Raw genomic sequence first — 26,428 nt, 5'->3', positions numbered from 1 at the left:
TAATTTCTAAAAATGTTGTACAAATTATAAAACTATCACGTTTTTCATTAATTGTTGGTTTTCCAAGAAAGGGTCATAGTTTGCAAATAATGTTCAAAATTTTCAAAAGTGTTCATTTTTTAGAAAAATATACGAAATTCCAAAAATAATTGGTGTTTTAAGATATTTTAAATTTTCGAAAATGTTCAAAAGTTTTTAAAATATGTCACATTAATCAATGCTTGTTCATTTTCCAAAGAAATGTTTTAAAAATAAAAAAATGATGCTAAAGTGGGCCGGGTCAGTGCCTACTCTCCCGCTCGTTGATGTCCAGTCCTATCGTCAATGGGTCGTGCCAGTCAGGCGCGCGTTGTGCGAAGGGGAGGTTGTTAGCCGCAAGGAGGAGCGTATAGGGAGTCCTGAGAATTGGGAAGCTCCGCCTAACGAAATTTGCCCTAGCCGGGCCAACGCGAAATTTTTACTATTCTAATAGAGACAGTTTCAGGGAATCTAATCTACTTACAAAATCAAAATCGACTTAATATTGGAGAAATATTTGTGTATAGAAAAATGAAAAAAATTGCTCAAGTACCTCGATATAAAATGTTCATGTATATGACAATATATCGTCAACTTATATTTAAAAAATGGCCATCCCATAATTAATCTATGTTCATGCAAAAAAGTAAAAAAAATGTACATGTAAATTGTTCATATACTTAAGAACAGTTTCTTATATACATTAAAAAAAGCAAGTCCAATGATAAGTGGACGAGTCTTGGTGAATTTTAAATTTTGTTCTCTTATACCAAGAGAAAAATTAATAATTATATAGATAAGGCATCATATATATAGGAATTATTGATACTATGCCAATTATTATCAATGCCTTAAATATAATATTAACATGCACCGGTTTTTTACTACCCATTATAATAGGTCAATTCTACCCCTCGGAAACAATAAGCGATCAATTCTAGATGGGGCATTAAAGTAACTTACACGATATGACAAAGCATCAATTTGAAAAAAAAACTTTAGAAGGAACCATGAATCTTTAGAAGTGAAACTAAAACTGGACATTCCGACAAGCCATAACTCCAAGCATTAATATTTTCTTCAACTTCACACATCAACGTGGAGAAGCTTTCACTATATATATATGAACCATTCATGGAGCAAGCATTTCACGGTCATACACTCATCAACTCCACATACAAGAGTACCACCCATTAATAGCCTCTGTTCCCCGGCGATGATGACCAAGTACATGAGGAACAATGTGCAAGGACTTGTGCTACTTTCTTTTCTTCTTGTGGTGTGTTTGACTTGTCTTGGAGGCACATATGGTAATTAACAACTCAATTTTTATGGGGCGATTGAGATTGTGGACTTTTATTGTTTATATGATGAGATGATAAGTGTATTCTTTATTTTATGTTAATTAGGTGAAATCATAAATGACAAGCGGAGCAACATGATGAGGAAAGTAAGCCATGTAACGAGACCCCCTTGTTATAAAGATGGGCACCAACTCCCCGGACGAGAATTCTGCTGTAAAATAGATAACTTGTGCTGGGCAAATCTCGGAGAATGCTTCATCAACTGTCCATGCAAGATTAATTGCACACCAGCAGCAGCAGCAACACAATAGTTTCGTTATCACCCCTATTTTGGGTGGATAAATCCCAACCTTATGGTTCTCAAAAAAATTATGTGCTGATGAGATCATAAATTTTGTATGTTTTAGAAATGAAATATGTTATTTTAATATTCAATAAAACTAGCCGATGGGTTGTTTGCACAATTGTGTGGCTAGATTTGTCACCTACCATTTACATATTAAATATTTATTTTCTGTCCATATTTTGATTGTCTCCTCCTAGGTGTACTGATCGTGGACCTATGTTGGACATCATGAAAAATACACTTTAATCTCTCTCTCTCTCTCTCTACTCGTTATTGTGTTATTATCATTCACATACTTTTTGTTAGATTGGCTGGGTGAACAATAGTTTCATAACAGGCTATGAAGCACCAAACATTGTAATTTAAAATATGTTTACAGCTAGACAGATCAAGCATGGTATATATAGATTTAATATCAATAGGTAAATTGACTATTGGTTTCCCAGGTTCAAGAGCATGGTGTTTGGTTTTAACGCTTCTTCTTTTGCACACAAACCATAAAGCAAATTGAGTTGGATAAGCTAGGGTTTGTTTAGTGCATGTAGAGGAAGTGAGGGTGTCGGCGTCCTCTAGCTACAGGGCATATCGACTCTATCAACTACTGCGATGTTTAGCGATGGACATATCCATCTAGGACCGCTGACCCAATTTTTTATTAGGATTCGAATCAGAGTTGAACTGATAATGATTATGATGGAATTCACATGGGCCTACAAGATTTCATCTTGGCTTGCCTGCAAATTAAGTCTACATTTGCTAAGCAGCATTCTAACCCACATGCACCGTGGACTCGCTACAGAGTATATGTCATACTTAGATCGGAGTTCACAGATGAGTGTATCTGCTCCGCCAGCTAGGCGCGCTCCTTCACTTTCGCCATGCAGTCCAATGGGCATGTTAAGAACATACATAGATGGAACGGTTTTCTCTTCAGTAACAAATACATTTTGCATGTCTACTCTTGTTAGTAGAATAGGAATCGTTGAGAAAGATTTTTCATTTGAATCATGCAAAAAAGTTTTCTTTGTTTTTAGTTTAGTATAGTTATTTTTAGTAATATCAGTTTTGCTTTGATTCCACGTTGTAATGACGAGGCAACAACAAGGAAAGCACATTCCGTGCATCTTAAAATTCAAGTGTGAAAGGATACCCAATGTAGAGAGAGAGAGAGATGTCAAACACTCGTGAGCTACCCAGTCAGCAATTAATCATGTAGCAACCCTCGGCTCATGGCTTGCTACAAGACACATGCATATAGTTGGTAGAGAGTGGATTTTTGGATCCCGAGCTCCATGGAGCTCAAATTTTTGGAAAAAAAATAGGAACCAACTTATGAAGTTTCAAGAAGTTGTGAAAACATTTCTATTAGGAACATTTTCTAAATTTTATACACATTTCCTATTCATAAAGTTTTGTAATAGCATTTCTATTAGGAACATTTTTGTAAATTTCATAGATAGTTTTCAACAAAATTAAGACATCAACATATTCTTAAAAGTGCAAAATATTTTGTAAGTGTTTATGAACATATTTGGAAATTTTCCAAACATTTTATATGTTATAAAATTTTAAAACAATTGTCAATTTTTTTTATTTCAATAGTAAAAATACTACTAACATAAAATTCAAATGTTTGAACATTTTTAAAGAGCCAGCATTTTTTTGAATTGTATATTTTTTTTACATATTACACTGACATTTTTTTATATTTTTAATAAACACTTTTAAAAAAATAACACATTTTTTGAAACATGTGAACATTTTGAAAATGATACAAATATTCTTTTGAATGATATGAAGAATTTCACAAATTGTGCGAACAAATAATTACATTTCATGACCATTTTTCCAAGCACGGTGAATGTTATTAATAATTGATGAAGAATATTTCAAGATATATGTATTTACAATATTTTTAAATATAGACGGAACTAGAAACAAAATAATAAAACGGGAGAAAAAAGTGTTACCTGGCCCTAGCCCATTTATGAAGTGGTGGAGTTATTTTCGGCAGATCAATTGATAAGGTATTCTGGCCGGATGATTAAACCAAATGGGAAATAAGAAAGGGTTTATTCAGCTTCAGACCCTCACGGATGAGGTAAAATCCTACCGCCTACTCATGTATGTTGCTTATGTATAGGCGTTACAATGATTGATGGATTGAGCAATGGCTTTAAGGTTCTGCGTCTATTTACTAATCTAGTCGCAACATATATAGGGATCGGGGTCTAGGATTAAACTATCGTAGTTGATTGTTGGAGGAGTCCTCCTGGACGCCGGTCGCCCTGTCACCCGCTCCAAATACTCTAGGCCTTTCTCTAAATGGATCCATGGGCCGGGGTGATGGCCCTGGAGAAGCCGACCATAGGAAGCCCTGGCCGGCCTACCAGGCCAGCTTCCTGCATGATGAGGGATCCCTAGGCCACAATACAGGGGCACACATGCATGAAAGGCATTTTTGATTTGATGAATAATGCATAAAAAATAGTCGTGCATTATTATGAGGCATTAAGGATTCATATCCTTTAGTCTTTTTGCTGGCTTTACTTGTTTGTTTTCTTTTTTCCTTTTCAGGAGTTTTCACAAAATGTTCAAAACAATTCACGTTTGTTAAATATTTGAGTAATTTTAAATTGTTTCTGTTAATGCTTTTCATAATTTTTTTGTGTTGTTAAAATATATTCGTATTTTGAAAAAAAGTTTGAAAATTGAAAAATGGTCAGAATTATGAAAAACATTCATGTTTAAAAAATGTTCAGATTTTCAAAATTATTGCAAAATTCAGTGCTTAACTTTTAATAAATAAGCTTTTCTAATGTTTTTCAAAATACGACAACGAAAACCCCCAATTTAAATGAAAAAACCGTTTGAAAGTGTACAACACCGAAAAAAGTATTGCTCGCTACCGGGTTTGTACAGTATGACATGAATGGGCCGACCAGCACCTGTCCCTATGTGTGTATTCCCACCTATTTGGTGCAACAAATTGCAGGAGCTCTCCTCTACCATGCTTATGGCGCTGGTTGGTGCATCAACGCTCACAAGCACATTCTGTTGGGGCAGCGTAGTTTAGCGCTTTACACACGCTCGGTTTCTCGTCTGGCTACTGTATGCTCACCTTTTTTTTCTGGTTCTTCTATAAAAACAACAACACCTCATTTTAAAAATCAACTATCAGGTTCCTGACAAATTTTAAAAGATCAATGAAATGAAAAAAATCCTAGAATTTTAAAGATGTTCATGAACTTTCTAAATGTTCAAGAACTTTAAAAACTTATGAATTTCTAAAAATTTGAAGAATTTAGGATAGCTTATGAATTTTAAAAAAGTAAATAAAATGTGGGTAAAGTTCACGATATTTTTAAAAACAAAATTTTGTAAGATGTTCATGAATTTTGAAAATTATAATTTTTAAATAATAAATTTGAAAATGTTCATTATTTTTGGAAAAATAAAATTAAAACCGAGTGAGAAAACACACACCGAGTAATAAATGGCAGAAAAAAGCATGCCTATAACTTCTAGAAGCTTCTCAAAACCGAGAGGGAGTTTTCGCTCGAGAGCTTAAACGGTCCCGCCACATAGAAAGTCTACCCAAGGGAAAAGGGTGCGCTGTCTAGGGCGCGTCTACGTGCCGCTTCATCACTGTCATAAGTGGTCCAGCCCAATAAATGGAGCTTCTTCATTAGAAACCATCTGTCGTACCTCTAGAAGAATTTTGTCACCGCTGCAAGCCTTTGTTCCAAAGAGATCCCAGCTAAGCCCTGTTCCAAAGTTTTGTTGGAGGGGAAGCCATTACCGGGAGGCTCTCCATCAACAAGCACGCAGTCAGTTACTAGAAAGGAAAAGGAGAAGGCCAAGTCTGTTGCTGATATGAACTCCAAGGAGTTCTCAGAGTTCGGTCAGAGACTCGTCTTTGGTGAAGCGTCCCTTCTGGACTCGAGAGTAGACTTTTATCTTTCACTATGTGCTGAAGACGAAGAAGAATTTCCTTTGCAAACCAAGTCCATCGGTACAGATCACATGGAGAAGGAGCCATCATACTTTGGAGAGGCTATTTGCACATTTAAAAACTATTTGCACATTTCATAAATTGTCGGTTTATCAAAACATTGTTATAATTTTCAAAAAATGATTAGAATTTAAAAAAGTGTTTGTTTTTTGAAAGAATGTACAAAATTCTTGTTCGTATTTTTACAAAAATGTTCAATTTTAAAAATTGTTCAAAATATTCAAAAAGGTGCACATTTTTTGGAGAATGGCGTAAACCCTATTTTAGCATTCGACGTAAAATGCCGGGCCTTGTATAGAGAACTAACGCTAGCGCTTAGGAAGAGCCGACCCATTTTAGCCGCGCCACTCTGGTTGTATGAACGTTCCACAATGTTCCTTCGGGCTTTTGTCGACTTTGGGAACCTTCCAGAAGGTTTTGATCCGATTTTTACTAGTGTTTTCGTTTGTTCTTTTTCCTTATGTTTCTTTTACTGGTTTTCTTTGGGTTCTTTTTATTTTTATCTTTGTTTCTTTTCTTGTTTTATTTTCTTATTTACTTTTTCAAAAAGTCTCCTTTTTAATATATTTTTGGAAATTTCACTTCAAATTTAAATTTAAGAAATGTTCAAGTTTTCACAAAATATTCCCATTCTCATATTTTGTTCGGAATTTCAAAAGGTGTTTGTGTTATCAAAGAAATCAGATTTTTTTAAACGTTCTACAAATTATAAACTATCGCATTTTTCGTAAATTGTTGGTTTTCTAGGAAAAGGTCATAGTTTGCAAATAATGTTCAGAATTTTCGACAAATGTATTAAATTCCAAAAAATGGCTTTTAGAAAAAAACAAAATTTAGAAAAAAAATTCAAAATATCATTGCATTTTTCAATGCTTATTCATTTTCAAAAAAATGTTTCAAAATTTAAAAACGGTCGCCAAAGTGGATCAGGCCAGCGCCTACTCTCCCGCTCCCTGGTGTCCACTCGTGGTGTCGATGTGCCGGCCCAGTCGGGCACGCATTGTGCGAAGGGGAGGTTGTCAGCACTCAGCCGCAAGGAGCAGCGTATAGGGAGTCCCAAGAATCGGGAAGCTCCGCCTAATGAAATTTACCCTAGCTGGGCCGGCGCGGCATTTTCACTATTCTAAAAAAAGAAAATTTCGGGGAAACTAATCTATTTTAAAAATCAAAACCAACTTAATATTGGAGAGAGAAAACTATGTATAAAAAAATAAAAAATGCTCAAGTACCTCGATATAAACTATTCATGTATATGACAATAAATCATCATCTTATATTTATAAAATGGCCATCCCATAATTAATGTGTGTTCATGCGATAAAAAAATAAAAAATGTATTTGGAAATTGTTGATATACTTGAGAACAGTTGCTCACATAAAAAAACAAGTCCAATGTTAAGCAGACCATTCTTAGTGGATTTTAACTTTTGTTCTCTTATACCAAGGGAGAAATTAATAATTATACAGATAAGGCATCATATATATAGGAATTATTGATATTATACCAATTATTATCAATGCCTTAAGCATAATATTGCCATGCACCAGTTTTTAGATACCCATTATAAGCTGTCAATTATACCCCTAAAAACAAGCGGTCAATTCTAGAAGGGCACTAAAGTAACTTACGCCATATGACAAAGCATCAATTTTTTTTTTAAAAAGGAAGGAACCATGCATCTTTAGAAGTGAAACTAAAATTGGACATTCAGACTAGTCATAACTCCAAGCATTAATATTTTCAGTAACTTCATGCATCAACACGAAGAAGCTTTTCCTATATATATGAACCATTCATCGAACAAGCACTTCACGGTCATAACACTCATCAACCCCACTTACAAGAGTACGAACCATTAATGGCCTCTGTTCCTCGGTGATGATGACCAAGTACATGAGGAACAATGTGCAAGGAGTTGTGCTACTTTTTTCTCTTCTTGTGGTGTGTTTGACTTGTCTTGGAGGCACATATGGTAATTAACAACTCAATTTTTGGGAGGATATAGATTGTGGAATTTTATTGTTTATATGATGAGATGATAAGTCTATTCTTTATTTTGTGTTAATTAGGTGGAATCATAAACGACAAGGGGAGCAATATGATGAGCAAAGTAAGCCATGTAACGAGACCCCCTTGTTATAAAGATGGGCACCAGCTCCCTGGATGGGAATTCTGCTGTAAAATAGATAACTTGTGCTGGCCAAATCTTGGAGAATGCTTCATCAACTGTCCCTGCAAGATTAATTGCACACCAGCAGCAGCAACAACACAATAGTTCTGTTATCTCCCCTATTTTGGGTGGATAAATATCAACCTTATGGTTCTCAAAATAATGATGTGTGGATGAGATCATATTTTTTATGTTTTATAAATCACCGGTGTTATTTTAATATTCAATAAAACTAGTGGGTTGCTTGCACAATTTTGTGGCTAGATTTGTCACCTACCATTTACAGACTAAATACTTATTTCTATCCATATTTTCATTGTCTCTTTGTTACTGATCGTGGACCTATGATGGTCATGCGGAAAAAATGGACTTTAATCTCTCTCCCCCCCCCCCTCTCTCTCTCTCGTTATTGCATTAACATCATTCACATACTTTTTGTTGCAATGGATGGGTGAACAACAATTTTGTAACAGACTGTCAAGCACCAAACATTGTAATTTAAAATATGTTTAGTAAGTATTATCAACTTTATAGATCAAGCATGGTGTAGATAGATTTAATATCCATAGGTCAATTGAGTATTGACTTCTCACGTTCAAGAGCATGGTGTTTGGTTTTAACACTACTTCTTTTGCACACAAATCTTAAAGAAATTTGAGTTGGATAAGCTAGGGTTTGTTTAGTGTGGGTAGAGGAAGTGAGGGGTGTCGGCATCCTCTAGCTCCAGGTCGTACCGAGTCTCTCAACAACTGCGGTTTTCAGCGATTGAGATATCCATCCAGGACCACTGATCCAATTTTTTATTAGGATTTGAACTAGTGTTGAACTGTTAGTGATTGTGATGGAATTCACATGGGCCTAAAGATCTCATCTTGGCTTGCCTGCAAATTAAGTCCAGATTTCCTAAGCAGGGTTCCAACCCACATGCATCATGGGCTTGCTACAGAGTAAATGTCATCCTTAGATCGGAGGACACAGACGAGTTTGGCAGCTCCGCCAGCCAGGGCTCACACCTTCACTTTCACCATGCAGTCCAATGGGCATGTTATGAACATAGATAGCGAGACATTTTTTAAGGCTAGTAATTTCAGTTTTGCTTTGGATCCATGCTAGAATGACGAGGGAATAACAAGGAAAGCACATTCTGCACATCTTAAAATTCAAGTTGAAAAGGATAACTAATGTAGAGAGAGATGTCAAACACTCGTGATCTGCCCAAAATGAAGAGAACACACTACCTAGTGAGCAATTGATCATGTAGCAACCCTGCTTGTGGCTTGCTACAAGATACATGCATATAGTTGGTAGAGAGTGGATTTTTGGATCCCGATCTCCATGGAGCTCAAAGTTTCGAAAAAATAAATCAGAAACCAACTTCCAAACTTTCAAAAAAATTGTGAAAACATTTATATTACGAACATTTTTTTAATTTTACAGACATTTTTATCTTCACAAATTTTTGTAAGAGCGTTACTATTAGGAACATTTTTGTAAATTTAATAGATACTTTTTAAAAAATTAAGACATCCAGATATTCGTAAATGTGCGCAAACATTTCGTATGTGTTTATGAACATTTTTGTAAATTTTACAAACATTTTTGTATGTTATAAACTTTGAAAAAAATGGCTAGAAAGTTTCTATTTCAAGAGAATTTACTAAAAAGTACCGCAAACATAAAAATAAAATGCCTGGACATGTTTAGAATGGTATGAACATTTTTTTAAATTACACTAGTAATTTTTATATATTTAATAAACATTTTTAAAAATAACACATATTTTTTAATGTGCAAACATTTTATAAATGATACGAGCATTATTTTGAATGATATGAACAATTTCTCTAATTGGGTGACAAATTATTACGTTTCATGACCTTTTTTCTAGCATGATGAATGTTATTAATAATTAATGAAGAATTTTTAGAAATATATGTATTTACAATATATTTAAATATAAACATAAGTATAAACAAAATACTAGAAAAGGAGAAAATAAAAATAAAAATAAAACCTAGCCCTAGCCCATTCATGAGGTGGTGGAGTAATTTTCGGCAGATCACTTGATAAGGTACTCTGGTCGGAAGATTATACCGTTTCAGAAATAAGAAGGGGTTTATTCAGGTTCAGGCAGTCCTAGGTGTACTATAATGGACCTATGATGGTCATCAGGAATTAATCTCTCTCTCTCTCTCTCTCTCTACTTGCTATTATGTTAACATCATTCACATAACTTTTTTTGCATTGGATGGGTGAATACAACTTTGTAATAGATTGTGAAGCACCAAACATTGTATTTTGAAATATTCTTAGTAAGTGTTATCAACTTTATAGATCAAGCATGTTGTATATAAATTTAATATCACATAGGCAACCCAACGGAATTGACTATTGATTTCATAGGTTCAAGAGCATGGTGGTTGGTTTTAACACTACTTCTATTGCACATAAACCTTAAAGCAAGTGGAGTTGGATAAGCTGGGTTTGTGTGGTGCGGGTAGAGGACGTGAGGGGTGTCGGTGTCCTCTAGCTACAGGCCATACCGAGACTCTCAACAGCCACGATTTTTAGCAATGGACATATCCATCCAGGATCGTTGATCCAATTTTCTAGTAGGAATCGAACCAACGATGAACTGATAGTGACTGTGATGGAATTCACAGTTGCCTATAGATCCCATCTTGGATTGCCTGCAAATTAAGTCTAGATTTCCTAAGCAGCGTTCCAACCCAGATGTACCATGGGCTCGCTACAGAGTAAATGGCATCCTTAGATTGAAGGTCATAGATGAGTGTGCACGCTTCGCCAGCTAGGCGCACACCTTCACTTTCGCCTGGCCCTAACCCATTTATGAGGGTTTTAGATTTATTTCCAGCAGATCACTTGATAAGGTACTCTGGCCGGATGATTAAAATGAATGGGAAATAAGAAGGGGTTTATCCAGGTTCAGGCCCTTGCGGAGGAGGTTAAATTGCACTCCCTGCTCGTGCATATTGCTTATGTATAGGGGTTACAATGATCGATGGATTGAGCAATTGTTCTAAGGTTTTGTGTCTATCGACTAACCTACCCGCAACCTATATGGGTATCGGGGTCTAGGGTTACACGATCCTAGTTAGTTGGAGGAGCCCTCCTGGACGCCGGTTGCCTTGTCGTACGCTAATAGTCCTTCGGGCCCTTCTCAGATCCATGGGTTGGGGTGATGGCCCAGGAGAAGCCGACCTAGGGGGCCTTGGACCGGCCTATCAGGCCGGCTTCCGGCATCGGGGCACTGAGGCAATGTGTTCTTCCGCCTCACTACAGGTTTTCTTTTTCTGTTTGTTTTTCACAGTTTTATTACTTTGTTTTCTTTTGTCCTTTTCAGGTTCTACACAAAATGTCCAAAATTTTTTGTTCAAAACCATATTCGAATATTAAAAAATGGATAATTTAAAAAATATTTCTTTTAATGTTTTCACAATTAAAAAAGATTTGTGTTTTCAAAAAATAATTTTGTTTTGGGGAAGTTTCAAAAAAATTCAAAAAATGTTCAAAATTTTGGAAACATTCATGTTTAAAGAGTGTTTGGATTTTGTAAAAATATCAAAATTCGATATTTTTAAAATAAATAAGTTTTTCAATATTTTTCAAGAAGCTATAATGAAAAACCCTGATTGAAAGCAAAAAAACCGCTTCAACTGTACGACATCGAAAAATCTTTACTCGCTACCGGGTTTGTACAGTATGATAGGAATTGACCGGCCAGCGATGGTCCCTATGTGTTTTTCCACCTATTTGACGCAACAAATAGCAGGAGAGCTCCTCTACAGTGCTTAGTTGGCGCATCAGTGTTCACAAGCACGCTCAGTTGGGCCAGCCAGTTTTGGGCTTTACACACGCTCAGTACCTTGTCTGGCTGATTTACGCTCGGGTGGTCCCTATGCGTTTTCCCACCTATTTTGACGCAACAAATGGCAGGAGAGCTCCTCTACAATGCTTATGGCGCTAGTTGGCACATCAGCGTTCACAAGCACGCTCGGTTTTGCGCTTTACACACACTCGGTTCCTTGTCTGGTTGATGTACGCTTGCCTCTTTTTTCTGGTTATTCTCGAAAAAAACCAACAACTACTCTTTTTAAAAACCGACTATCAGTTTTTTGTCAGATTTAAAAAGTTCAGTGATATAAAATTTTGCAAGAATTTAAAAGAAGTTCAAGATTTTTCTAAACATTCTTGAAATTTAAATTTTAAAGATCAAGAATTTGAAAAAGTTTATGAATTGTTAAAAATATTCAAAAATGTGGGGAAAATTCATCATTTGTTTTTAAAAATCATAAATTTGAAAGATATGCGTAAATTTGTAAGAAAAACACAAACTTTGAGAAAATAAATTTGAAAATGATCACTAGTTTTGAAAAAAAGGAAACGGTGAATATTAAAACTAGGTGAGAAAACAAACACGGAGTAATAAACGACAACAAAAAGCTGGCCTATACCTTCCAGGAGCTTTCCAATTCCAAGAGGGAGTTTTCGCTCGAGAGCTTAATGGGGCCGGCACTTAGAAAGTCTACTGAAGGGCAAAGGGTGCGCTATGTAGGGCGCATCTATGTGCCGCTCAGTACACTTGCCTACCTTGCTGTGATAAATGGGCCAGCCCAGGAAACGTTCTTCTTCTTAGCTTCCCCTCGATCGTTCGTTTGTTTCAATTTTTTTCTTTTTCATTTCTGTTATTTATTTATCTTCCGAAATATTTTAAAATATAAATATTTATATTTCAATTGTTTCTGTAGTGTTTAACCAAATGTTTATGTAGTGTTAGCACACGTTTATGCTGTGCTAAAAAAAATACCCACACAACTATTAAAAAACGTTCATGGTACTCAATGTTCATGATATTTTAAAAACATGTCTATTACCATTCCAAAAAATGTATGTGACATTTTAAATGAATGTTCACACTTTTCAAAAGATGTGTTTGTGCTATTTTTTAAAAAGGGTTATCAAATGTAAATAAATGTTCATCTAGTTAAAAAATATGTGTATCATTCGGGAAAAACCAACATGTAATTGGAAAGCATTTAACATGAATTGAAAATAATGATAAAAATAAGTATTTGAAAATAGTGTCAATCATGTATTCATAGAATGTTAAATGTATATAAAATGTTTTAGATGTATAGAAAAATGTACAATGTGTATGAAAAAAAGTTGACATCAGAATATATATTTGAAAAAACAATGTCAACCATGTATTTGCATAATATTAAACAAGTACTCCCTCCGTTCGGAATTACTTGTCACATGAATGAATGTATCTGTATGTATGTTAATTCTAGATACATTCTTTTTATTCATTTTGCGACTAGTAATTCGGGAAGGAGGGAGTATAATTTTATTTACTAGTACATACGAAAAATTTAGAACTTGTATGAAAATATTAGACATGTGTTGGGAAAAAAGAATTTAAAAAGAACCCCAAAGAAAATCAGTAAAAACAAAAAAAAACAAGGAAAATCGAAGAGAACCAAAGAAAATAGAAAAAACTACTAAAATAAAAAAAGGAAATGGAAAAATGTAGCGACCTGATTGGAGAGATCGAAGCGAGCTAATAGCGAGAAAATCCCCTCCCTTACATTTTTTTGATAGAAACCCATTATAAAAACATAGAAAAATGTAAATAAAAAAAATAGAAAACCAAGTAAGACCAGACCAATCCAGACAATTTTTTTGAGTGGTAAACCACAACTTTACTAAGAAGTAGAGATTGTTTTACAGGAATAACAAATTGGCCAGGGGGTACTCCTAGCCACAGATGGCGACCAACATCTAAAGAAGTAGAAAATCTATACCTATACTATTAAAAAGAGGTGATATTTTTGGTTTCGTCCCGCTTCATTTGGTCTCGCATTAATTAATTTCACGTAAGTTATTTGGTTTCGTTACTTACCACCCGTTTTGGCCCAACAGAGGAAGCCCATCTGGTAGCGCACTATGGGCCAGGTCGGAGAAAAATTAAAATTGTCGAGTCATAACCTGCCAACCGGCCACGCATAGTTTGTCCAACTGATCCAGCTAAAGATATGAGTGGATTTTCTCTCTTTTTGCAACGCACGAGCCTTTTTGCTAGTTTAACTAAATTGTGTGCATCAACGGTCAAAGCACGACCTCAAAAAATAAACTCACAGCTTCTAAAACCTCTCACACGGGCACATATCTCCTTGATGATCGCACTATACCGCCCTTTAGTTCCACTCTTTATCTCCGCCTCAACAATTTTGTTATCACATGCGATAATAACTTAAGTCCAACTCAAGTGCCAAAGCTTTCCGACAAGCGAGGCCTCCAGTCTCGCCGGATCTAAGATGTCACCGATAACCATGGCTGACAACCCCAGAAAGAGGCATGTGTGGTCACGACACATTGTAGCGGATGCGCCGCTTCTCCCGTTCCTTGCCAGACCTTCGTCTACATGAATCTTCGCCACCCCCATGCTCGGAGCTGTCCATGTACCAGTACCTCTTTGCTCCTGTCCTAGTATTTGCTGCTGTTTCAAGGATTCAGGTTCAGATATAAAGCTGGTAACAAAAGAATGGGTAGCATGTGGACTCTGAAGAACTCCCTCGTGGATCGCTTTGCGCCGTGCTGCCCATATCGCTCATAAAGTAATGACCAGTTTGATCATACTGGCTTGAGGTAAATCATTGATAACCAAAAAGAACCGAAGCCTAGCATTTGGCTCAGTCGATGCTTGAATATAATCAGCAACGTCCTCATCTACCAGAGCCCAGACACATCAGGCGACAGAACACTATAATAATGAATGTCGCCAACTATACCGCGTCCCGCAGACCTGGCATCGTCGGTCATTTTCCTCATACGCCAAACATCCTCAATGCGTATGGTGTGCCTAGCTAGTCTCACAAAAAGTTGTGAATCTTTCTTAGCACTTGGACCGACCAGAGCGAGGTCCATGATTTAGCTTGGGCCTCATAGTTATAAGAACCCACATTGCCTTCTAGCCAGTCTTCCCTTCGCCTTATTTGTCTGCCAACATACGGTAAGCTGATCGCATTGTGAAATTTTCGTTTCTTTCGAAGGTCCGTGCCCAAAAACCATTCATCCTCTGAGTACATAAGGGAATACTTATTATGGCACTGTCAGGGATGTTTGGTCCAGTACACCTCTATTCCAAGTGGTGGTGGTACTATCAATTAGAATGATCACCAGATTAGGGGGGGGGGTGGGGGGGTGGGGGGGGGGGGGTTCACTACTGCAGGTTGCTGCTAACGCGACACTCAGAGACCCTTTGACGAAACTGTGTGCGATGCTTTAATCACAAACGATGGTATAAAAATAGTCAAAAAAGGTGCAAAACGTTTGCGATGACGGATGCATCAAACACGATTCAGATTTTAGTTGCGTGTGCGATGCAGGACATACGGTTCAGTTCAATTAACTGTTTGCGATGTGGCAGAACAAAAAAAAATGGGCAGCCAGATGAAGGCGTGTGTGATATATAACTTACGGTTCACTCGGATGAACTATTTGTGATTAGGCAATACAACAGAAACGGTCAGTCAGAGGTGTGTGCGATATACGACATATGGTTCACTCGGATGAACTATTTTTTATTAGGCAACGCAACAGAAACGATTCAACCAGATCAAGGTGCGTGCAAATGGAGGGCATACAGTTCATTCCGATAAACTATTTGTGTTGAGCCAGGAGAACAGAAACGTTTCACATAAAGATATGTGTAATACGCGGCAAACACCAATTACATAGGTGGCTAGTACACACATGACATTTCCACACACCAAAGTAAACTATTACATGCATAATTAATTAGGATAAACGATTATCTGATCATCATTTACTTCTTGTGCTACCTCGATGTTCTTTCTATTCTAAGTTTCCATGAATTGATGGCATTTTATGAACACGCCACCGTTTCCTGCCATTTCCTCACCGGTTTCCCGCCACCCATCGATATTGCGCATAAATCTAGGCGGCGCGCAATGCACGGAGGGAACAAGCGCAGCCTGCAGCACATCCACCTTTTCCAAGCATGCCAACCCACCAAAGCGCCGCCTCTGCCATCAACCTCATTGACGAGGAAAACGAGCAGGCGCCATGGCCCGTCGAGGCTGAGGCGCTCCCCGGCAACGCGATGGACGACGCCGTGATGCGTGTCATCGTCAGGGTTGAGCAGACCCTTGACGCATGGCGCTTCAGTGCCGTGGATCAAGATAGGCATGTCAGCGCCAAGAGGCTGCGGTTCGCTACACAACATGATCGATGGCGCGCCGTAGAGCAAGCTAGGCGCGTCCGCGGCGATAGGCTGCGACTCGCCGCACGGCAAGACCGTTGGAGCGCCGCAGAGCAAGAGCGGATCCATCGGCGCTTGCCTGCTATCGACAGGGCGTCGCAGCTGGGTACACGTTTCGTCAGTACCCCCATTCCTCGCCAGGAGTGGGCAGAGCCTCTGCGTCGTACTTGCACCAGAGGTCGGCCGCGCCGTACTTGCACCGGACACCCGCCGCGCCGTTCGCATGGGTCGTGCCGTTCGCCTTGTCTGCGGCTCGCTCGATGCCAACGCGCTGGTCGGTAGGCTCGGCTGCCTCCATGGCCCAGGTGTCCACCTGGATGCAGTAGAGAAACATGGCCGTTGCATCCTCGAGCCGGTGATCTTCTATGAAACAGCCAACTTGGAGTTCGAGATCGTGCTCCAGATGTATCGCGAGCGTGTCGACCGCTTGGACGAACACCTGTACAAGTTTAGGCAGAGCCAAGAGCTACCGTAGGCAAGGGCTGCTGGTCATGGTCTCATGGACGTGTTTTATTTTGTTGAGTCATTTCAACGTGGATAGCTATGTATTCACAATAATCATAGTATTGCTCTGTTTATTGCTCTGTTTCAATGTGTGTACTCTGTTTTTCATTCTTATATGCTCCGTTTCAATGTGTGTATATACACTTTCCATTCTCTATATGTGGATGATAACAGCTAGATTCAAATTAGTATACAAAAACAGATAAAAAATGGAATTCATAATATAATATATATATATATATATATATATATATATATATATATATAAATTGTTCATTAGTTCATCACAGAATATATGTAATATCATCACATATACGTGCTGATACTTAACTACTAGGTACAATGCATAAAATTGAAAATGAACAATACTAGAACTAATAATCCCTCCTGGGGCAGTATTCTAGCAGCCCCTCGGCAGCAGCTCCCTGGTGCGCGGCGTCTTCCCAGTGCGGAGGCAGTACTCCGCCTCCTCCATCTCGCAGCGCTTGACGTACCAATCCGCCTCTTGCTGGCGGACGAGCGCGAATGATCTTGCCATTTCGTTGGGCTCCCACCGGAGCTTATCGGTCCACCTCCACGCAGCGATGAGGCGCCCAGCGCCATTGACCTTCCTCGCGAATGACCCGTCTTCGTACAACTCCTCCGCACGATCACGCACCTGCCCCCAAAGCTTCGCCGCCTCCTTTTTCCAGGCGGCATCATGAGCTTTACAGGCAGCCTAGTACCTGGCTTCCTCCTCCGCCATCTCCTTCTCAAACGCCACTTACCTGGCTTTCTCAACCAGCGGCAACGACTTCCACAGATAAAGATTGTACTGGCCCCAAAACCAATCCAAAGTTAGGGGGGTCCGGCACAACCTCGTCCGGTGGCGCGTACGGGTCCTCGTCGCTGCTATTCGAGTGAGCGTCCTCGGGGGGTGGCGACTCCTCGTCGGCACGTGGGCAGACCGGCGGCGCCATGGCAGAGATTTGAGAGAGAAAGAAAGAGAGAGAGAGAGAGAGGGCGAGCGAGGGGAGGATGTAGATGAGAATGCAGGCGGGCCGATGTGAGCAAGGTAGTATTTATTGGCGGCCGGAATCTAGATCGATGGGAACAGTACACACGACGGTCGCCGGAGTTTACGAGTACTGTAGTTTGAATTACACACGATTCCCGCAGCAAAATCCGTGTGTGAACTTAATAGCCGACGGTTTCCAATACAAAATCGTGTGTAATTAATGACCCTCGGCACTCACCAACCAAACCTCGAGCCACGAAATAGAGTGCCAATCGTGTGGGGGGCGGTTGTCTTGCCAGATCTTTCATTTTCTTTTTTGAACACCAGATATTTACATCGTCTGATGATTTTTTAACTCGCACACAAGTACACAAAAATATGATTTTTCAAACCGTTATGGTTAGCCGTTGCATGTAGATGTAGTTCAAATTTGAATTACGGTTATTAAATGGCTAGAAAATCACTTAAATGTCTTTAAAATGTCAAATGACCCCTAGAATTTTCCAAATTTTTACATGACAGTTGTAGTGGTGCATGTTAAACGTAGAAAAAATTTGAAGGCCGTAAGAGGAAGCTATCTTCAGTTCGTCATCAAACATGCATTGTTCCCTCACAGAACCACGAGCCTTTTAGTGAGTTGCTCCGGTTTGTGAGGGGTGTGTCCAAAGTTTCGTCAAACAGGCCAATTTTTTTACCACGTCATCTTGGTGGCATGGCATTACATCAAGCAAGGTTTCATGTTTTTCTGATCATTTTTTTAATTTTTGGAATTAAAATGCCATGACATGGAAACTCCATGCATATGTCCATGCTGTGAGACCAATATGTTTGAAAATTCCTTCTAATTTACTACACAAGAATTAACTCGCACACAAGTACACAAATATGATTTTTCAAACTGTTATGGTTAGCCGTTGCATGCAGATGTAGTTCAAACTTGAATTACGGTCATTAAATAGCTAGAAAATCACTTAAATGTCTTTAAAAGGTCAAATGACAACTGAAATTTTCCAAACTTTCACACGACAGTTGTATTAGTGCACGTTAATAAACATATAAAAAATTTGAAGGCCGTGAGGGGAAGCTATTTCTCGTTCGTCATCAAACATGCATTGTTTCCTCTCGGAACCACGAGCCTTCTAGTGAGTTGCTTCGGTTTGTGAGGGTGTGTGTCCAAACTTTCGTCAAACAGACCAATTTTTTTACCACATCATCTTGGTGGCATGACATTACATCAAGCAAGGTTTCATATTTTTCTGATCATTTTTAATTTTTGGAATTAAAATGCCATGGCACTCCATGCATGTGTCCATGCCGTGAGATCAATATGTTTGAAAATTCCTTCTAATTTACTGCACATGGAATTAATCCGCACACAAGTACACAAATATAATTTTTTTTAACAATTATGGTTAGCCGTTGCATGTAGATGTAGTTCAAATTTGAATTACAGTCATTAAATGGCTAGAAAATCACTTAAATGTCTTTAAAAAGTCAAATGACCCCTGAAATTTTCCAAACTTTCACATGACAGTTCTATTAGTGCATGTTAATAAACATATAATAAATTTAAAGGCAGTAAGGGGAAGCTATTTCCCGTTCGTCATCAAACATGCATTGTTCCCTCTCGGAACCACAAGCCTTCTAGTGAGTTGCTCCGGTTTGTGAGGGGTGTGTGTCCAAACTTTCATCAAACAGGTCAATTTCTTTACCACATCATCGTCTTGGTGGCATGACATTACATCAAGCAAGGTTTCATGTCTTTCTGATCATTTTTTAATTTTTTGGAATTAAAATGCCATGTCACTTCATGCATGTGTCCATGCCGTGAGATCAATATGTTTGAAAATTTCTTCTAATTTACTGCACATGGAATTAACTCGCACACACGTATACAAATATGATTTTTTTAACCATTATAGTTAGCTGTTGCATGTAGATTAGTTCAAATTTGAATTACGGTCATTAAATGGCTAAAAAATCACTAAAATGTCTTTAAAAGGTCAAATGATCCCTGAAATTTTCCAATTTTTCACATGACAGGTGTATTAGTGCACGTTAAACATAGAAAATATTGAAGGCCGTAAGAGAAACTTATCTCCCGTTCGTCATCAAACATGTATTGTTCCCTCTCGGAACCACGAGCCTTCTAGTGAGTTTCTACGGTTTGTGAGGGGACTGTGTTCAAACTTTCGTCAAACAGACCAATTTTTTTTACCTCATCATCTTGGTGGCACGATATTACATCAAGCAAGGTTTCATATTTTTCTGATCATTTTTTATTTTTTGGAATTTAAATGCCATGGCACTCCATGCATGTGTCCATCCCGTGAGACCAATATGTTTGAAAATTCATTTTAATTTACTGCATATGAATTAACTCGCATACAAGTACACAAATATGATTTTTCAAATCGTTATGGTTAGCTGGTGCATGTACATGTAGTTCAAATTTGAATTACGGTCATTAAATGGCTAGAAAATCACTTAAATGTCTTTAAAAGGTCAAATGACCCCTGAAATTTTCCAAATTTTCACATGACAGTTGTATTAGTGCATGTTAAATGTAGAAAAAATTTGAAGGCCTTAAGGGGAAGCTATCTCCCGTTCGTCATCAAACATGCATTGTTCCCTCTCGAAAACACAAGCCTTCTAGTGAGTTGCTTCGGTTTGTGAGGTGTGTGTGTCCAAACTTTCGTCAAACATGCCAAATTTTTTACCACGTCATCTTGGTGGCATGACATTACATTAAGCAAGGTTTCATGTGTTTCTGATCTTTTTTAAAAAATTTAGAATTTAAATGCCATGGGACTCGATGCTTAATTGCGTCATAGCCGTTAGACCAATATGTTTGAAAGTTCCTTTCAATTTACTACACATGGAAAAATACACAAAATATGACTTGTCAAACCGTTATGGTTAGCTGTTGCATGTACATGTAGTTCAAATTTGAATTACGATCATTAAATAGCTAGAAAATCACTTAAATGTCTTAAAAGGTCAGATGACCCCTGAAATTTTTCAAAATTTGACATGACAGTTGTATTAGTACTACAAATTTTCTCGTACATTTAAAACACCATCCGTTGCCACTTTACTCCAAATTCGTCTTTCACAGCTAATAAAAAATACCCACAACATCACATACAATTTTTTTGTAGGAACCGTTTGCGATGAAAATTTCTGGGTCTATTTAAGTCTTCCTCCTTAAGCTTCGCCGACTCGTCTACTCCAGTGCCGGCAACCCTCGAATCCACGAATCCTGATCCCCATTCCCGCACCCCCTTCTTGCAAAGATGACACCGTGGAAATGCTTCATGAAGGCCCGTACGATGGCTGCGTCCTCCCCGAGCGCGGCCGCCTACGCCGAGAGTGCCGCCGCATCCACCAAGAGGGCGTCTGCGGCAGCCGACAGGGCAGCTGCAGCAGTCGAGACGCCTGCAATAGCTGCTGCGACGGCGACTGTAAACGCCAAGAGCGCTCGAGCTGCCATCTGTGCCACCGATGTCGCTCTGGCCCGGGTCGAGGCCATCCACGCCAAGATCGATGATACGTCCATTTTGCATCATGCTTTTATATCGATATTTATTGCATTATGGACTGTTATTTCACATTATGTCGCAATACTTATGGCTATTCTCTCTTATTTTACAAGGTTTACATAAGGAGGGAGAATGCCGGCAGCTGGAATTCTGGGCTGGAAAAGGAGCAAATATCAGAGACCTATTCTACGCAACTCCAAAAGTCCTGAAACTCCATGGAACATCTTAAAATAAATAAAGAAAAATCCTCGCCAAATATGAAGGCCAGGGGGCCCACACCCTGCTCACGAGGGTGGGGGGCGCGTCCCCCCTCCTAGGGCGCGCCCCCCTACCTCGTGGGCCCCCTGGCGGGTCTCCGACGTCCATCTTCTGCTATATGAAGTCTTTCGATGAGAAAAAAAATAAGAAGGAACTTTTCGAGACGAGACTCCGCCGCCACGAGGCGAAACCTTGGCGGAACCAATCTAGAGCTCCGGCAGAGCTGTTTTGCCGGGGATACTTCCCTCCGGGAGGGGGAAATCATCACCATCGTCATCACCAACGTGAATCATATGAACGTGATGAAAACTAGCTTGACGATATTCCCATGTGTCCTTGGGAGCGCTTTTTCTATTATAAGAGTTTGTTCCGGCTTGTCCTTTTCTACAAAAAGGATTGGGCCACCTTGCTGCACCTTATTTACTTTTGTTACTTGTTGCTCGTTACAATTTATCTTGTTACAAAACTATCTGTTACCACTTATTTCAGTACTTGCAGAGAATACCTTGCTGGAAACCGCTTATCATTTCCTTCTGCTCCTCGTTGGGTTCGACACTCTTACTTATCGAAAGGACTACGATAGATCCCCTATACTTGTGGGTCATCAAGACTTTTTTCTGGCGCCGTTGCCGGGGAGTGTAGCGCCTTTGGTAGGTGGAATTTGGTAAGGAAAAATTTATATAGTGTGCTGAAATTTACTGTCACTTGCTACTATGGAAAGTAATTCTTTGAGGGGCTTGTTCGGGGTATCTTCATCCCGTCTAGTAGAGCAAAGAGTTGCTCCTCAACCCACTGAACCTATTGAAAATGAAACTCCTTTTGAATTTCCTTCGGGTATGATGGAAAAACTGCTAGCTAACCCTTTTACAGGAGATGGAACCAAGCATCCTGATGAGCACTTAATATATGTGGATTATTTAAGCTTGCAGGTGTACCCGATGATGTTGCTAAGAAGAAGGTCTTCGCTTTATCTTTGAAGGGAGACACATTGATATGGTATAGGCTATGTGATGATACGAGATCATGGAACTATAAAAGATTGAAGTTGGAATTTCATCAAAAGTATTACCCTATGCATCTTGTTCATCGTGATCGCAATTATATATATAATTTCTGGCCTCGCGAAGGAGAAAGCATCGCTCAAGCTTGGGGGAGGCTTAAATCAATGTTATATTCATGCCCCAATCATGAGCTCCCAAGAGAAATAATTATTCAAAGCTTTTATGCTCGGCTTTCTGAAAACAATCGCACCATGCTCGATACTTCTTGTGCTGGCTCTTTTATGATGAAGACTATTGAATTTAAATGGGACTTATTGGATAGAATCAAACGCAACTCTGAAGATTGGGACCTCGACGAAGGTAAGGAGTCAGGTATGACACCTAAGTTTGATTGTGTTAAATCTTTTATGGATACCGATATTTTCCGTAAGTTTAGCACTAAATATGGACTTGACTCTGAGATAGTAGCTTCTTTCTGTGAATCTTTTGCTACTTATGTTGATCTCCCTAAGGAGAAGTGGTTTAAATATCATCCTCCCATAGAAGTAAAAGTAGCTACACCTATTAAAGTTGAAGAAAAGACTGTCACTTATAATGATCCTATTGTTCCTACTTCTTATGTTGAGAAACCACCTTTCCCTGTTAGAGTAAAGGATCATGCTAAAGCTTCAACTGTTGTTCGTAAAAGCAATATTAGAACTTATGCACCTCCTGAGCAAGTTAAAGTAGAACCTAATATTGCTATTGTTAAAGATCTCTTGTCTGATAATATCGATGGGCATGTTATTCAGTTCAAAGGTGAAACTGCTAGAATTGCTAAACCTTGTGCTAAAGATAAACATAGACCTCTGGTAGGCGTGCCTGTTATTTCTGTTAAAATAGGAGATCATTGTTATCATGGCTTATGTGATATGGGTGCTAGTGCTAGTGTTATACCTTATGACTTGTATAAAGAAATCAAGCATGAAATTGCACCTGGTGAATTAGAAGATATTGATGTCACAATTAAACTTGCCAATAGAGATACTATTTCAGCGATGGGAATTGTTAGAGATGTTGAAGTCTTGTGTGGGAAAACTAAATACCCTGCTGATTTTCTTCTTCTTACTTCTCCGCAAGATAGCTTTTGTCCCATTATATTTGGTAGACCCTTCATGAACACTGTTAATGCTAGGATAGATTGCGAAAAGAATGTTGTTACTATTGGCTTGGATGATATGGTTCATGAGTTTAATTTCTCTAAATTTAGTAAACAACATTGTGAAGAAGAATTACCTAGTAAGGATGAGATTATTGGTCTTGCTTCTATTGTCCTACCTCCTAGTGATCCTTTAGAACACTATTTGCTAGACCATGAAAATGATATGTTCATGAATGAAAGAAGGGAAATAGATGAAGTATTCTTTAAACAGGAACCTATTCTGCAACACAATTTGCCTGTTGAAATTTTAGGGGATCCTCCTCCACCCAAGGGTGATCCCGTGTTTGAGCTTAAACCGTTGCCTGATAATCTTAAATATGCTTATCTTGATGAAAAGAAGATATATCCTGTTATTATTAGTGCTAACCTTTCAGAGCATGAAGCAGAAAGATTATTGAAAACTCTGAGCTGCTATTGGATATACTCTTGATGATCTTAAGGCATTCGTCCCACTCTATGTCAACATAAAATAAATTTGGAAGCAGATGCCAAACCAATTCATGATCCTCAACGACATCTGAATCCTAAAATGAAAGAAGTGGTAAGAAAAGAAATACTCAAGCTTTTGGAGGCAGGTATAATTTATCCCGTTGCTGATAGTCAGTGGGTAGGTCCTGTCCATTGTGTCCCTAAGAAGGGAGGTATTACTATTGTTCCTAATGATAAAGATGAATTGATTCCATAAAGAATTATTACAGGTTATAGGATGGTAATTGATTTCCGTAAATTAAATAAAGCTACTAAGAAAGATCATTACCCCTTACCTTTTATCGATCAAATGCTAGAAAGATTATGCAAACATACACATTCTGCTTTTTAGATGGTTATTCTGGTTTCTCTCAAATACCTGTGTCGGCTAGAGATCAATCAAAGACTACTTTTACATGCCCTTTTGGTACTTTTGCATATAGACGTATGCCTTTTGTTCTATATAATGCACCTGCTACCTTTCAAAGATGCATGATGGCTATATTCTTTGACTTTTGTGAAAAGATTTGTGAGGTTTTCATGGACGACTTTTCCGTCTATGGTTCCTCTTTTGATGATTGCTTGAGCAATCTTGATCGAGTTTTGCAGAGATGTGAAGAAACTAATCTTGTCTTGAATTGGGAAAAGTGCCACTTTATGGTTAATGAAGGTATTGTCTTGGGGCACAAAGTTTCTGAAAGAGGTATTGAAGTTGATAAATCCAAGGTTGATGCTATTGAAAAGATGCCATGTCCCAAGGACATCAAAGGTATAATAAGTTTCCTTGGTCACGCCGGATTTTATAGGAGGTTCATTAAGGACTTCTCAAAAATTTCTCGGCCTCTGACTAATTTATTACAAAAAGATATACCATTTGTCTTTGATGATGATTGTGTAGAAGCATTTGAAATACTTAAGAAAGCATTAGTCTCTGCACCTGTTGTTTAGCCACCTGATTGGAATTTACCCTTTGAAATTATGTGTGATGCTAGTGATTATGCTGTAGGTGTTGTTCTAGGGCAAAGAGTTGATAAGAAATTAAATGTTATTCATTATGCTAGTAAGACTCTAGACAATACTCAAAGAAATTATGCTACTACTGAAAAAGAACTTTTAGCAGTTGTATTCGCTTGTGATAAGTTCAGACCTTATATTGTTGATTCTAAAGTAACTATTCACATTGATCATGCTGCTATTAAATATCTTATGGAAAAGAAAGATGCTAAACCTAGACTCATTAGATGGGTTCTCCTGCTACAAGAATTTGATTTGCATATTGTTGATAGAAAAGGAGCTGAGAACCCCGTTGCAGACAACTTGTCTAGGTTAGAGAATATTCTTGATGACCCACTACCTATTAATGATAGCTTTCCTGATGAACAATTAAATGTTATAAGTACTTCTCGTAGTACTCCTTGGTATGCTGATTATGCTAATTATATTGTTGCTAAATTTATACTGTTGGAAATATGCCCTAGAGACAATAATAAAAGCATTATTATTATATTTCCTTGTTCATGATAATTGTCTTTATTCATGCTATAATTGTGTTATCCGGAAATCGTAATACATGTGTGAATAACAGACACCAACATGTCCCTAGTAAGCCTCTAGTTGACTAGCTCGTTGCAACAGATAGTCATGGTTTCCTGACTATGGACATTGGATGTCATTGATAACGAGATCACATCATTGGGAGAATGATGTGATGGACAAGACCCAATCCTAAACATAGCTTAAAGATCGTATAGTTCGTTTGCTAGAGTTTTTCCAATGTCAAAGTATCTTTTCCTTAGACCATGAGATCGTGTAACTCCCGGATACCGTAGGAGCGCTTTGGGTATACCAAACGTCACAACGTAACTGGGTGACTATAAAGGTAGACTACGGGTATCTCCGAAAGTGTCTGTTGGGTTGACACGGATCAAGACTGGGATTTGTCACTCCGTATGACGGAGAGGTATCACTGGGCCCACTCGGTAATGCATCATCATAATGAGCTCAAAGTGACCAAGTGTCTGGTCACGGGATCATGCATTACGGTACTAGTAAAGTGACTTGCCGGTAACGAGATTGAACGAGGTATTGGGATACCACGATCGGATCTCGGGCAAGTAACATACCGATTGACAAAGGGAATTGTATACGGGGTTGCTTGAATCCTCGACATCGTGGTTCATCCGATGAGATCATCGAGGAGCATGTGGGAGCCAACATGGGTATCCAGATCCCGCTGTTGGTTATTGACTGGAGAGCGATCTCGGTCATGTCTGCATGTCTCCCGAACCCGTAGGG

The sequence above is a fragment of the Triticum aestivum genome, chromosome 4A (genome assembly GCF_018294505.1).
Source record: "Triticum aestivum cultivar Chinese Spring chromosome 4A, IWGSC CS RefSeq v2.1, whole genome shotgun sequence".
NCBI classification, from domain to species: domain Eukaryota; kingdom Viridiplantae; phylum Streptophyta; class Magnoliopsida; order Poales; family Poaceae; genus Triticum; species Triticum aestivum.
This window is presented reverse-complemented; position numbering follows the sequence as displayed.